Genomic DNA, 15,109 nt, shown 5'->3' on the forward strand with positions numbered 1-15,109 from the left:
TGTTGCAAGTGCCACATCCTGGATGGAATTAATTGGGCTGATAGTTTTGTCTCATCTGCAAACACTGATACATTACTTACAACCCCCTCCCCTAAGTCATTAATGAACAAGTTAAATAAAAGTGGCCCCAATACTGAGCCCTGGGGGACCCCACTAAGAACCTTACTCCAAGTAGAGAATGTCCCATTAACAACCACCCTCTGTACCTGATCCTGTAGCCAGTTTCCTATCCATGTGCAAACGACTTCATTAAGCCCAACAGACCTTAGTTTAGAAAGCAGTCGTTTGTGGGGCACAGTATCAAACGCTTTGGCAAAATCCAAATAGATCTACTGCCCCCCCACTGTCCAGCATCTTACTTACCTCATCATAAAATGCAATCAAATTAGTCTGACATGACCTATCCTTCATAAAGCCATGCTGATTGCTGCTCATAATGCCACTCACTAGGAAACAATTTTGAATGTGATCCCATAAGAAGCCTTCAGATAAAAACCTGGGGATGTATGCCATCTGGCCCTGGAGCCTTGTTTACATTAATTTCTATTAAAGCTTTATGAATTATATCCTGAGTCAGCCACTGACTAGATTGAGCTGAGCCATTAGTACAGTTATAAAGTGAGCCTGGGAACTCGCACTCCTCTATTGTATACACTGAAGAAAATAACTTTTTAGCACATTTGCCTTTTCTGTATCTGTTACAACTTTACTGGTACCATTATTTAAAGGAGCAACAATCTCAACCTGCATCTTTTCACTATTAATATACCGTACTTAAAAAACTTTTGGAGGTTAGTCTTAGCCTCTGACACAATGTGCTCTTACTTGCACATTTGCTATAAGTTCTGGGTCATTTGAGATCACTATATCCAGAATAGCATTTTTTCTGGTTGGCTCCTCAACAACCTGTGCCATAAAATTGTCATGTAACAGTTTATAAACTTGTTCCCATTAACTGATCTGGCAGTACTGTTGCTCCAGTCAATATCTGGGTAATTAAAATCCCCCATTATCATTACTTTACCCAAACTAGCAGCCTTTTCTATTTGCATTAGGAGCTTCGCCTCCTCCTCGTCACTTACATTAGGGGGTCTATATCGACTCCTACAATTAATTTGCTGGACTCTTTACAATTGGTGAAGAACTCCACCCATAAGACTTCTGCCCCCTGATTTACTAACATCACCTCCACTTTTATATTAGCATTTAACAGTATCCCTAACCAAATCTCCTCCCCCATTTTCCCTTCCTTTGCCCAGTTTCTCATCTAACCTGTCTTTCACGGAATCCTTTACTGAACCCTTCCCCCCATGCCTAATTTAAAATCTCCTTCAACCCTCTAGACATCTTCTTGACTGACAAATGGAAAGTTGCCCCACTTGGAAAAATCGATATAGTACGGATGCACCAAATCCAATATTTTGGATTCGACCGAACCCCCGAATCCTTCACGAAAGATTCGCCTGAATACCGAACCGTATCTGAATCCTAATTTGCGTATGCAAATTAAAGGAGGGAAAACATTTTTTACTTCCTTGTTTTGTGACAAAAAGTCCAGCAATTTCCCTCCCTGCCCCTAATTTGCATATGCAAATTTGGATTTGGTTCGGCCGGGCAGAAGGATTCGGCCAAATGCGAATCCTGCTGAAAAAAGCCGAATACCGAACCGAAACCTGGATTCGGTGCATCCCTACTTTATAGTGACCTTTCAACCCGCATCACACACAGAGGCTTCCTGGCTGGCCAAGAGGTACTTCTATATAGTTGCACTTAGTGGATTATTGGGCACATATTTTGATGCTGAGAGGTGGAAGTGATGACCCTGAACCTTGCCCTGTTGTGGTTGTCAATGTTTGTGGGACTTCCCCAGAGTTCTGCTGTTCTTTCCGTCCCATTAGAAGCCTTTGGGCTGGAGGGTGGGGGATATAGGGACTCCTCTAGCCTTGCAGCAAAGATCCTTGTCCCTGTTGGTCTTTTTTCTTTGGGGATCAGAGATAATGGGCTCCTCCTTAGCTTTGGCAATGGAGGGGCTGAATATTGAGTTCCTGCAGGAAAGTGTTTCCACAAGGCCTGCGCCCTGAAGTGCATTCTGTGTGTTTTTAGTGCACTCTTGGTGGATTAAAGCGTTTTTGCTTTGGTTTCACTAAATAAAAATAGAAGTCACGACATCTGAACCCTGAAGATTTTCAATGCAACTATGTCCATTTGATGTCAAAGAGAAGTGCAATGTATAACTCAACAACCACTTTGCTCTCGCCTGATATAATTCTGCACTCCCTCATGTCTCAGAGCAGTGGAGCAGTGCAGAGATTCAGCCACCAGCGGGAGATCCAACATCAGGACCATGAGGAGCTGCAGGAGACCTCATTAGAGCTACTCCCTGCGACATCTGCTTCTGGTCTAAAAACAGGGGGGTTTTAATAATCAGCCTATTAATCTTGGCATGGTAAAACCCACAGAGAGTTTGTTTACTGGTGTTTACTAGACTGTTCACTAGTTAACTAATGTTACACTTCCAGTGTCGGACTGGGACACCAGGGGCCCATCCAAAAACCTTAGACCAGGGGCCACCAAAAATGGCCACCTGCCCATGAACCAGCAGCAACCAGAAAACTGTAGTGACCTACTGTGGCCACCAGGAGTCAGCGCATGTCGATCACTCCCTCTATAGAGATAAATTAGAGTCTTGTCTCCTGTTATCAATAGAGCAGAGTGCACTTTACCCTACAATTTGCACCCTGTAATCATCCATGTGCCTGCAATCTAGTTATTTGATCTTTAAATTAATTTTAGGAGAAACTTGACTCACCCTGTGCCAGATTCTAAGCCAAAATGCTCAGATACCTAAGACATTTATCCACCCCTGAGTCTTGCTTAGCTGTCCACAATCCCTGTATTATATAAAAGGAGAGGGCATTTAAAGTAGCTTTTTGCAGAAACAATATTAATGCCCCTATAATATTTTGATAATGGTGCCTGAAAAGGGTCAGGATTGTTTTTGTTTTATTTGGTCACCATTATTACTACTATTTGTGGTGGTGACCACACATTTTTTTCAATCATAACCATGACCACATTACCTTAAATGAGTGTGTCCTACAAAAACAAATGACCCTGGAGGAGAATTGACTTGCAGACTTCTAGTTCTACCACCCAGCTGTGTGGTTTGTCCACTACCATTATCTGCACATCCCAAAGCTGCACATGGAATGATACCTTACTCATGTAGGAGAGATGCCATTAAATATGCAATTCAAACAGACTGGAAGCCCATATCTGCCGCTGAAGACCGAAATAGTGTTTTACAGGAAGTTATTAGCAACCACAATACTGTCATATAAACATGGATCTTTTCTTCCCTTACTTGCTTTCACTTCTCATTTTGCACTATAAATTACTATAAATTACTCTGGTGTGGCCCTTACTCCATGGATAGACCTTGGGGCTTTATTTCCCACAATAATTGGTTTCTTATAAATTGTTTCAATTCCTCATCTAGAAGAGGAACCGCCAGTCTGCCAGGAATACTGGGTGGTAAATAGGACCTTCTCTGGTTTATTATAAGCAAATACTTTACAGACATGAAAACAAACTGTTGGGTTCTATGGACCAAGATAGTAACTAAAATTTAAACTGAAATGATTTATTTGCTGCTTCCCAAGTCCTGCACCCTCAGAAGTCTTGTTCCAAGGCTGATGAGACCAAACAAACCACCAGTGTGCTATTTGGTTGGGTTGGTAGGCTTCCACTTATCCTATCAACCATGCAGTTTCATGAAGGACCAAGATAGCGACTTAAATACACAGGCTCCTTTTAGCCCTTCTCGTTCTTAATCTGGAATGATTTATTTTCTGCTTGCCAAGTCCTATGCCCTCAGAATCCTTCAGACATCAGTTGCAAGGACGTATAGATAACATGGATACATTCAGGATGTGTGGAGTGTGTAGCAGATGACTTGCTTAAGAGCTTGAGAACCTTGACTTTTCCCACCTTGTAGTAAGATTTCCACAAGTGACACTCCTTATTCCCACACTGATTTCTGGGGATCCATGTGATGACTCTCCCATTCAGTCAGTACATTGAAAGAAATTGTGTGGGGTCTTTTGATAGAAGTTGAAGAAGTTTCTGAAGGTCTTCAGCCAAATGTGATCCTGGTGGGATGTTCCTAAAAGTCACCTTGGTAATCTCTTTAGTAATTTGCCTTCAGGTAATAGAAAAAACTTCAGCAGCACGCCCATTATGGTGAAAAAATTGTTGCTTTATTCGTGCCTCAAGCTAAGCTGCGTTTCGAGCTTTTCCAGCCCTTTATGAAGCTTACAAAAACGTGTAATAAACAATCCTTAAAGGGATCCTGTCATCGGAAAACATCAGTTAATAGTGTTTTCTCAAAAGAGCAAACAGATTTTTTTATATTCAATTTTGAAATCTGACATGGGGCTAGACATATTGTCAATTTCACAGCTGCCCCCAGTCATGTGACTTGTGCCTGCACTTTAGGAGAGAAATGCTTTCTGGCAGGCTGCTGTTTTTCCTTCTCAATGTAACTGAATGTGTCTCAGTGGGACCTGGATTTTACTATTGAGTGTTGTTCTTAGATCTACCAGGCAGCTGTTATCTTGTGTTAGGGAGCTGTTATCTGGTTACCTTCCCATTGTTTCTTTGTTTGGCTGCTGGGGGGGAAAGGGAGGGGTGATATCACTCCAACTTGCAGTACAGCAGTAAAGAGTGATTGAAGTTTATCAGAGCACAAGTCACATGACTTGGGGCAGCTGGGAAATTGACAATATGTCCAGCCCCATGTCAGATTTCAAAATAATAAAAAAAAAAAAAGAATATAAAAAAATCTGTTTGCTCTTTTGAGAAATGGATTTCAGTTCATATTCTGCTGGATAACCACTATTAACTGATTCATTGTGATATAATTTTTTTCCCCATGACAGTATCCCTTTAAGTAGTGTTAAGAGGGGGGAGGCTCACTTAATTCCAAACATCTCTCCCAATTTAGGGATGGGCAAATTTTTTCGCCTTGTTTTGCCAAAACATTGACGCCCATAGACTTGTATGGCGTTGTGCCTCAAAATAAAAAGACGCGCGTCAAAAATTTTTTCGAAGCACGACAAAATTTTTTTGACGCCCATAGACTTTAATGGGCGTCGGTGTCATTTCGCCGGTGGCGAATTTTTGGCAAAACGTAACGGGTCAAATTCGCCCATCCCTACTCCCAATCAGGGCCACTGACATTCACATCGGGACTAATTAAGTGCACGGATAAAAACATACACAGTAGCAGTTTACAAACATTTCAAATGTGGATCACAAAGCGTAACAATAAAATGTCTAATTCCAGTGTTTGAATATAAAGTATCCAATTACTTGTTTCCGTGTGCAAATTGGACACTGTTTAAAATCTTTTGCTTCTCATCAGTGTCGTGTTTTTGAAATTCATTTTGCATATCCGCATATCTTAAAAACGTAACTCGCAGTTTGTATGTGCAGGAATGCCCATGTATTGTCAGTCCCAGGATATGAGCTGAGAAAATCTAAGAATAAAAATTAAAATAAAGGATATATTACACACAGCACTAAAATAACAGGCCAAGCATATGAAATAAATAACATGGGGGTGTATTCTCGATTCAACCCACCAGGATTGTATGTCTAGAGATGTGTATACCCACAACCAATATTGGACTTATGGGGGCAAATTCACTATGCGCCAAAGCGCCTAACGCTAGCGTCAATTCGCTAGCGTTGGGCATTTTCATTACTTCGCAAATTCACTAACGGACGCTGATGTAACTTCGCTAGTGTAACTTCGCACGCTTACGCCTGGCGAATTTGCGCAACGGACGTAACGACGCAAATTCACTAACGCGCGCATTGTTCTGAACGCTACCTTTTACGCTAGACTTCATTCGCCACCTCAGACCTGGCGAAGCGCAATAGAGTAGATAGGGATTGCTTCAAAAAAAGTTCACATTTTTTCTAAGTCCCAAAAAACGCTGGCGTGTTTTCTATATTATGGGTGATAGGCTGAAAAAGATCGAAAAAATTTTTGGGGCTCCCCTCCTTCCCCCCTACATTTCCTACGTCATGGCAATTTAACTATACAGTGGGCACATGTGTAGGGCAAAATAAACATTTTATTTGATGTTTTGAAGGTTTCCCAGGCATTTGTAGTAATTCTACGTATTCCTCCATTGTAACTTCAATTTGGCGCCGTATGCAAATTAACCATCGCTAGCGTAACTTCGCTTCACTTAGCGAATCAACGCTAGCGCAACTTCGCAACCTTACGCTACCCCTGAGTGCAACTTCGGATTTTAGTGAATTTGCGGAGCGCTGGCGAAAATACGCCTGGCGCAACTACGAATCTTAGTGAATGTCCCACATGGTGTTTTATGGGGTCTTTGACTTTTTGTGTTGTACCTCCCACATATGCTAAGCCGCAAGGACATTTAATCAGATATATCATATATGATGAATCACATGTATAAAATTTGTTTCTATTGATTTTCCGACCTTTATGTGAATGTGTAAAATATTCACCCTTAGAGATATTATTACAATTGGCACAATTAAGACCGGGGAACGTACCCATGTTAGGTGTACCCCAAAACCTTTGTAATGATTTAGTGGATGGCCCCATATCAGCTTTTATAAGGCTATCACAAAGGGTTTCTACGTTCCCCTGTCTTAATTGTAATAATTAGAGCTTAGTGGCTGAATTTGGTGTTACTGTTCCTTTAAATAGGTCCGGACATTGGCTCTTCCTCGGGTCGGGTTGATGTGCAGAAGAAATGGAGTGTCTGTGTGCAGCACATCTGGACGAGTGTGTGTAGTGGGGTGAACGGGTGGTCAGACTAAATTTGCACCAGGATATTGAGGGAAACCCTATGACCCGGAGGGACCCCTCTAATCCAATAGACTTGAGACACTTACCCAAGATCTCTGAGCCAATAAAGTGCCTGTTAACCCATTAGGGAAGCAGATAAGGCTCGGGGATCCCCAACACTTCATTAAACCACAACTGACAAACACTGGGCATCAACCCGTGACGCTCTCGTCAGCAGAGACAGTTACACACAAACACAACGGTCTCTTTGGCATTTTCCAAGACGAGACACAGGGAGCGTTTTGCTATGGAAGTAAGTCCCGGCCCACTCGCCAGTTATAGGCTTTGTGCTCATCCTCCCGAATTCTTTCCCTGGCTCAGACCTGTAAAGCAAAACACAAATTTAATTCTGGGACACACATACATATAAGTATATTGTTGTGTCTTTTGGCAAGTGAGACACATTTAATATAATATTATATATAATATCATTCAAGCACCGGATACACGGCAGATAACAGATAAGCTCTGTAGTATACAATGAGGTGCTTTAGAGCTTATCTGTTATCTACTGTGTATCCTGTGCTTGAATGGCTGCCCCCATGGCTACACAGCAGCTTGTTTATATAAACTATAGTAGTACTTATCTGTTATCTACTGTGTATCCTGTGCTTGAATGGCTGCCCCCATGGCTACACAGCAGCTTGTTTATATAAACTATAGTAGTACTTATCTGATATCTACTGTGTATCCTGTGCTTGAATGGCTGCCCCATGGCTACACAGCAGCTTGTTTATATAAACTATAGTAGCACTTATCTGTTATCTACTGTGTATCCTGTGCTTGAATGGCTGCCCCCATGGCTACACAGCAGCTTGTTTATATAAACTATAGTAGTACTTATCTGTTATCTACTGTGTATCCTGTGCTTGAATGGCTGCCCCCATGGCTACACAGCAGCTTGTTTATATAAACTATAGTAGCACTTATCTGTTATCTACTGTGTATCCTGTGCTTGAATGGCTGCCCCCATGGCTACAGAGCAGCTTGTTTATATAAACTATAGTAGCACTTATCTGTTATCTACTGTGTATCCTGTGCTTGAATGGCTGCCCCCGTGGCTACACAGCAGCTTGTTTATATAAACTATAGTGGGGGGGGGGGGGGGGGGGGGGGGGGGGGGGGGGGGGTTTTTTTTTTTTTTTTTTTTTTTTTTTTTTTTTTTTTTTTTTTTTTTTTTTTTTTTTTTTTTTTTTTTTTTTTTTTTTTTTTTTTTTTTTTTTTTTTTTTTTTTTTTTGTATCTTGTGTTTCTGTGCTTGAATGGTGCCATCTACACAGCAGCTTGTTTATATAAAGCTATAGTACTTATTGTTATCTACTGTGTATCCTGTGCTTGAATGGCTGCCCCATGGCTACCGCAGCTGTTTTATATAAACTATAGTAGACTATCTGTTACTACTGTGTATCTGTGCTTGAATGGCTGCCCCATGGCTACACAGCAGCTGTTAATAAACTATAGTAGACTTATCTGTTATCTACTGTGTATCCTGTGCTTGAATGGCTGCCCCATGGCTACACAGCAGCTTTTTATAAACTATAGTAGTACTTATCTGTTATCTACTGTGTATCCTGTGCTGATGGCTGCCCCATGGCTACACAGCAGCTTGTTTATATAAACTATAGTAAGACTTATCTGTTATCTACTGTGTATCCTGTGCTTGAATGGCTGCCCCATGGCTACACAGCAGCTTGTTATATAAACTTAGTAGACCTTATCTGTTACTACTGTGTATCCTGTGCTTGAATGGCTGCCCCATGGCTACACAGCAGCTTGTTTATATAAACTATAGTAGTACTTATCTGTTATCTACTGTGTATCCTGTGCTTGAATGGCTGCCCCAGGCTACCAGCAGCTTGTTTATATAACTATAGTAGTACTATCTGTTATTATGTGTATCCTGTGCTTGAATGGCTGCCCCATGGCTACACAGCGCTTGTTTTATAAACTATAGTAGTACTTATCTGTTATCTACTGTGTATCCTGTGCTTTGAATGGCTGCCCCCATGGCTACACAGCAGCTTGTTTATATAAACTATAGTAGACTTATCTGTTATCTACTGTGTATCCTGTGCTTGAATGGCTGCCCCATGGCTACACAGCAGCTTGTTTATATAAACTATAGTAGTACTTATTGTTATCTACTGTGTATCCTGTGCTTGAATGGCTGCCCCATGGCTACACAGCAGCTTGTTTATATAAACTTAGAGTACTTATCTGTTATCTACTGTGTATCCTGTGCTTGAATGGTGCCCCATGGCTACACAGCAGCTTGTTTTAATAAACTATAGGTAGACTTATCTTGGTTATCCTGTGTATCCTGTGCTTGAATGGCTGCCCCCATGGCTACACAGCAGCTTGTTTATATAAATATAGTAGTACTTATTGTTATCTACTGTGTATCCTGTGCTTGAATGGCTGCCCCATGGCTACACGCAGCTTGTTATTATAAACTATAGTAGTACTTATCTGTTATCTACTGTGTATCCTGTGCTTGAATGCTGCCCCCATGGCTACACAGCAGCTTGTTTATATAAACATATAGTAGTACTTATCTGTTATCTACTGTGTATCCTGTGCTTGAATGGCTGCCCCCATGGCTACACAGCAGCTTGTTTATATAAAACTATAGTAGACTTATCTGTTATCTACTGTGTATCCTGTGCTTGAATGGCTGCCCCCATGGCTACACAGCAGCTTGTTTATATAAACTATAGTAGTACTTATCTGTTATCTACTGTGTATCCTGTGCTTGAATGGCTGCCCCCATGGCTACACAGCAGCTTGTTTATATAAACTATAGTAGTACTTATCTGTTATCTACTGTGTATCCTGTGCTTGAATGGCTGCCCCCATGGCTACACAGCAGCTTGTTTATATAAACTATAGTAGCACTTATCTGTTATCTACTGTGTATCCTGTGCTTGAATGGCTGCCCCCATGGCTACACAGCAGCTTGTTTATATAAACTATAGTATACTTATCTGTTATCTACTGTGTATCCTGTGCTTGAATGGCTGCCCCCATGGCTACACAGCAGCTTGTTTATATAAACTATAGTAGTACTTATCTGTTATCTACTGTGTATCCTGTGCTTGAATGGCTGCCCCCATGGCTACACAGCAGCTTGTTTATATAAACTATAGTAGTACTTATCTGTTATCTACTGTGTATCCTGTGCTTGAATGGCTGCCCCCATGGCTACACAGCAGCTTGTTTATATAAACTATAGTAGTACTTATCTGTTATCTACTGTGTATCCTGTGCTTGAATGGCTGCCCCCATGGCTACACAGCAGCTTGTTTATATAAACTATAGTAGCACTTATCTGTTATCTACTGTGTATCCTGTGCTTGAATGGCTGCCCATGGCTACACAGCAGCTTGTTTATATAAACTATAGTAGTACTTATCTGTTATCTACTGTGTATCCTGTGCTTGAATGGCTGCCCCCATGGCTACACAGCAGCTTGTTTATATAAACTATAGTAGTACTTATCTGTTATCTACTGTGTATCCTGTGCTTGAATGGCTGCCCCCGTGGCTACACAGCAGCTTGTTTATATAAACTATAGTAGTACTTATCTGTTATCTACTGTGTATCCTGTGCTTGAATGGCTGCCCCATGGCTACACAGCAGCTTGTTTATATAAACTATAGTAGTACTTATCTGTTATCTACTGTGTATCCTGTGCTTGAATGGCTGCCCCCATGGCTACACAGCAGCTTGTTTATATAAACTATAGTAGTACTTATCTGTTATCTACTGTGTATCCTGTGCTTGAATGGCTGCCCCCATGGCTACACAGCAGCTTGTTTATATAAACTATAGTAGTACTTATCTGTTATCTACTGTGTATCCTGTGCTTGAATGGCTGCCCCATGGCTACACAGCAGCTTGTTTATATAAACTATAGTAGTACTTATCTGTTATCTACTGTGTATCCTGTGCTTGAATGGCTGCCCCCATGGCTACACAGCAGCTTGTTTATATAAACTATAGTAGTACTTATCTGTTATCTACTGTGTATCCTGTGCTTGAATGGCTGCCCCCATGGCTACACAGCAGCTTGTTTATATAAACTATAGTAGTACTTATCTGTTATCTACTGTGTATCCTGTGCTTGAATGGCTGCCCCATGGCTACACAGCAGCTTGTTTATATAAACTATAGTAGTACTTATCTGTTATCTACTGTGTATCCTGTGCTTGAATGGCTGCCCCCATGGCTACACAGCAGCTTGTTTATATAAACTATAGTAGTACTTATCTGTTATCTACTGTGTATCCTGTGCTTGAATGGCTGCCCCCATGGCTACACAGCAGCTTGTTTATATAAACTATAGTAGTACTTATCTGTTATCTACTGTGTATCCTGTGCTTGAATGGCTGCCCCCATGGCTACACAGCAGCTTGTTTATATAAACTATAGTAGTACTTATCTGTTATCTACTGTGTATCCTGTGCTTGAATGGCTGCCCCCATGGCTACACAGCAGCTTGTTTATATAAACTATAGTAGTACTTATCTGTTATCTACTGTGTATCCTGTGCTTGAATGGCTGCCCCCATGGCTACACAGCAGCTTGTTTATATAAACTATAGTAGTACTTATCTGTTATCTACTGTGTATCCTGTGCTTGAATGGCTGCCCCCATGGCTACACAGCAGCTTGTTTATATAAACTATAGTAGTACTTATCTGTTATCTACTGTGTATCCTGTGCTTGAATGGCTGCCCCCATGGCTACACAGCAGCTTGTTTATATAAACTATAGTAGTACTTATCTGTTATCTACTGTGTATCCTGTGCTTGAATGGCTGCCCCCATGGCTACACAGCAGCTTGTTTATATAAACTATAGTAGTACTTATCTGTTATCTACTGTGTATCCTGTGCTTGAATGGCTGCCCCCATGGCTACACAGCAGCTTGTTTATATAAACTATAGTAGTACTTATCTGTTATCTACTGTGTATCCTGTGCTTGAATGGCTGCCCCCATGGCTACACAGCAGCTTGTTTATATAAACTATAGTAGTACTTATCTGTTATCTACTGTGTATCCTGTGCTTGAATGGCTGCCCCCATGGCTACACAGCAGCTTGTTTATATAAACTATAGTAGTACTTATCTGTTATCTACTGTGTATCCTGTGCTTGAATGGCTGCCCCATGGCTACACAGCAGCTTGTTTATATAAACTATAGTAGTAGTACTTATCTGTTATCTACTGTGTATCCTGTGCTTGAATGGCTGCCCCCATGGCTACACAGCAGCTTGTTTATATAAACTATAGTAGTACTTATCTGTTATCTACTGTGTATCCTGTGCTTGAATGGCTGCCCCCATGGCTACACGCACTTGTTTATATAAACTATAGTAGTACTTATCTGTTATCTACTGTGTATCCTGTGCTTGAATGGCTGCCCCCATGGCTACACAGCAGCTTGTTTATATAAACTATAGTAGTACTTATCTGTTATCTACTGTGTATCCTGTGCTTGAATGGCTGCCCCCATGGCTACACAGCAGCTTGTTTATATAAACTATAGTAGTACTTATCTGTTATCTACTGTGTATCCTGTGCTTGAATGGCTGCCCCCATGGCTACACAGCAGCTTGTTTATATAAACTATAGTAGTACTATATCTGTTATCTACTGTGTATCCTGTGCTTGAATGGCTGCCCCATGGCTACACAGCAGCTTGTTTATATAAACTATAGTAGTACTTATCTGTTATCTACTGTGTATCCTGTGCTTGAATGGCTGCCCCATGGCTACACAGCCTTGTTTATATAAACTATAGTAGTACTTATCTGTTATCTACTGTGTATCCTGTGCTTGAATGGCTGCCCCCATGGCTACACAGCAGCTTGTTTATATAAACTATAGTAGTACTTATCTGTTATCTACTGTGTATCCTGTGCTTGAATGGCTGCCCCCATGGCTACACAGCAGCTTGTTTATATACACTATAGTAGTACTTATCTGTTATCTACTGTGTATCCTGTGCTTGAATGGCTGCCCCCATGGCTACACTTGTTTATATAAACTATAGTAGTACTTATCTGTTATCTACTGTGTATCCTGTGCTTGAAATGGCTGCCCCCATGGCTACACAGCAGCTTGTTTATATAAACTATAGTAGTACTTATCTGTTAATCTACTGTGTATCCTGTGCTTGAATGGCTGCCCCCATGGCTACACAGTAGCTTGTTTATATAAACTATAGTAGTACTTATCTGTTATCTACTGTGTATCCTGTGCTTGAATGGCTGCCCCATGGCTACACAGCAGCTTGTTTTATATAAACTAAAGTAGTACTTATCTGTTATCTACTGTGTATCCTGTGGCTTGAATGGCTGCCCCCATGGCTACACCAGCAGCTTGTTTTATATAAACTATAGTAGTACTTATCTGTTATCTACTGTGTATCCTGTGCTTGAATGGCTGCCCCCATGGCTACACAGCAGCTTGTTTATATAAACTATAGTAGTACTTATCTGTTATCTACTGTGTATCCTGTGCTTGAATGGCTGCCCCCATGGCTACACAGCAGCTTGTTTATATAAACTATAGTAGTACTTATTTGTTATCTACTGTGTATCCTGTGCTTGAATGGCTGCCCCCATGGCTACACAGCAGCTTGTTTATATTAAACTATAGTAGTACTTATCTGTTATCTACTGTGTATCCTGTGCTTGAATGGCTGCCCCCATGGCTACACAGCAGCTTGTTTATATAAACTATAGTAGTACTTATTTGTTATCTACTGTGTATCCTGTGCTTGAATGGCTGCCCCCGTGGCTACACAGCAGCTTGTTTATATAAACTATAGTAGTACTTATCTGTTATCTACTGTGTATCCTGTGCTTGAATGGCTGCCCCCATGGCTACACAGCAGCTTGTTTATATAAACTATAGTAGTACTTATCTGTTATCTACTGTGTATCCTGTGCTTGAATGACTGCCCCCATGGCTACACTTGTTTATATAAACTATAGTAGTACTTATCTGTTATCTACTGTGTATCCTGTGCTTGAATGGCTGCCCCCATGGCTACACTTGTTTATATAAACTATAGTAGTATATCTGTTATCTACTGTGTATCCTGTGCTTGAATGGCTGCCCCCATGGCTACACAGCAGCTTGTTTATATAAACTATAGTAGTACTTATCTGTTATCTACTGTGTATCCTGTGCTTGAATGGCTGCCCCCATGGCTACACAGCAGCTTGTTTATATACACTATAGTAGTACTTATCTGTTATCTACTGTGTATCCTGTGCTTGAATGGCTGCCCCCATGGCTACACAGCAGCTTGTCTATATAAACTATAGTAGTACTTATCTGTTATCTACTGTGTATCCTGTGCTTGAATGGCTGCCCCCATGGCTACACAGCAGCTTGTTTATATAAACTATAGTAGTACTTATCTGTTATCTACTCTGTGTCCTGTGCTTGAATGGCTGCCCCCATGGCTACACAGCAGCTTGTTTATATAAACTATAGTAGTATTTCTGAAGAAAACACACCAGTTTTACCAGTGCAGGGCAACACTACATTATATTATCATTCCTTTAAAATACTTTCATCTTTTAGTGTTACTGGTCCTTTAATTGTCACCTATTCCCTGCTACTGGGAAACTTTATTGCCTTTAATTACCTATAGGGGAAAATGTCTTAAAGGGGTTGTTCACCTTTTAGTTAACTGTTAGTAAGATGTAGAGAGGGATATTCTGAGACAATTTGCAATTGTTTTTTATGTTTTATTATTTGTGGTTTTTGACTTATTTAGCTTTTTATTCAGCAGCTCTCCAGCTTGTAATTTCAGCAATCTGGTTGCTAGGGTCCAAATTTCCCTAGCAACCATGTATTGCTTTGAATAAGAGACTGGAATATGAATAGGAGAGGCCTGAATAGAAGGATTCAAAATAATAAGTAGCAATAACAATAAGTTTTTTTTACTGTGAAAAAAAGAATTCGAAGTTTTTTCGAGATCTATTATACCTTGAGAATGGAGAAAGTCTGAATTAGAAAATCCAGCCTCTCAGACCTACCAAGGTTGTATATAAGTCACCGGGAAAGGTCCCTATCCTATTAGGAAGTTTCTGTGGTCTGTGCGGGAATTACACCAAAAATCCGACTATTTCAGACTTTTCAGCAAAAATCCGAAAAATTCGGGCATTTCTGGAAAAAGAAATTAAATTCGGATTT

The 15,109-nt window shown here is 40.8% G+C and overlaps 1 long non-coding RNA gene across 1 annotated transcript in view; it reads left to right on the forward strand.

The window, feature by feature from the left end:
• LOC121402287 overlaps positions 1–15,109 on the forward strand; it is an 84,074-nt gene that overhangs the window by 3,110 nt on the left and 65,855 nt on the right. The gene's annotated exons all lie outside the window — the stretch shown is intronic.

This window comes from Xenopus laevis, chromosome 3S (assembly GCF_017654675.1).
Source record: "Xenopus laevis strain J_2021 chromosome 3S, Xenopus_laevis_v10.1, whole genome shotgun sequence".
In the NCBI taxonomy this organism is placed as follows: Eukaryota; Metazoa; Chordata; class Amphibia; order Anura; family Pipidae; genus Xenopus; species Xenopus laevis.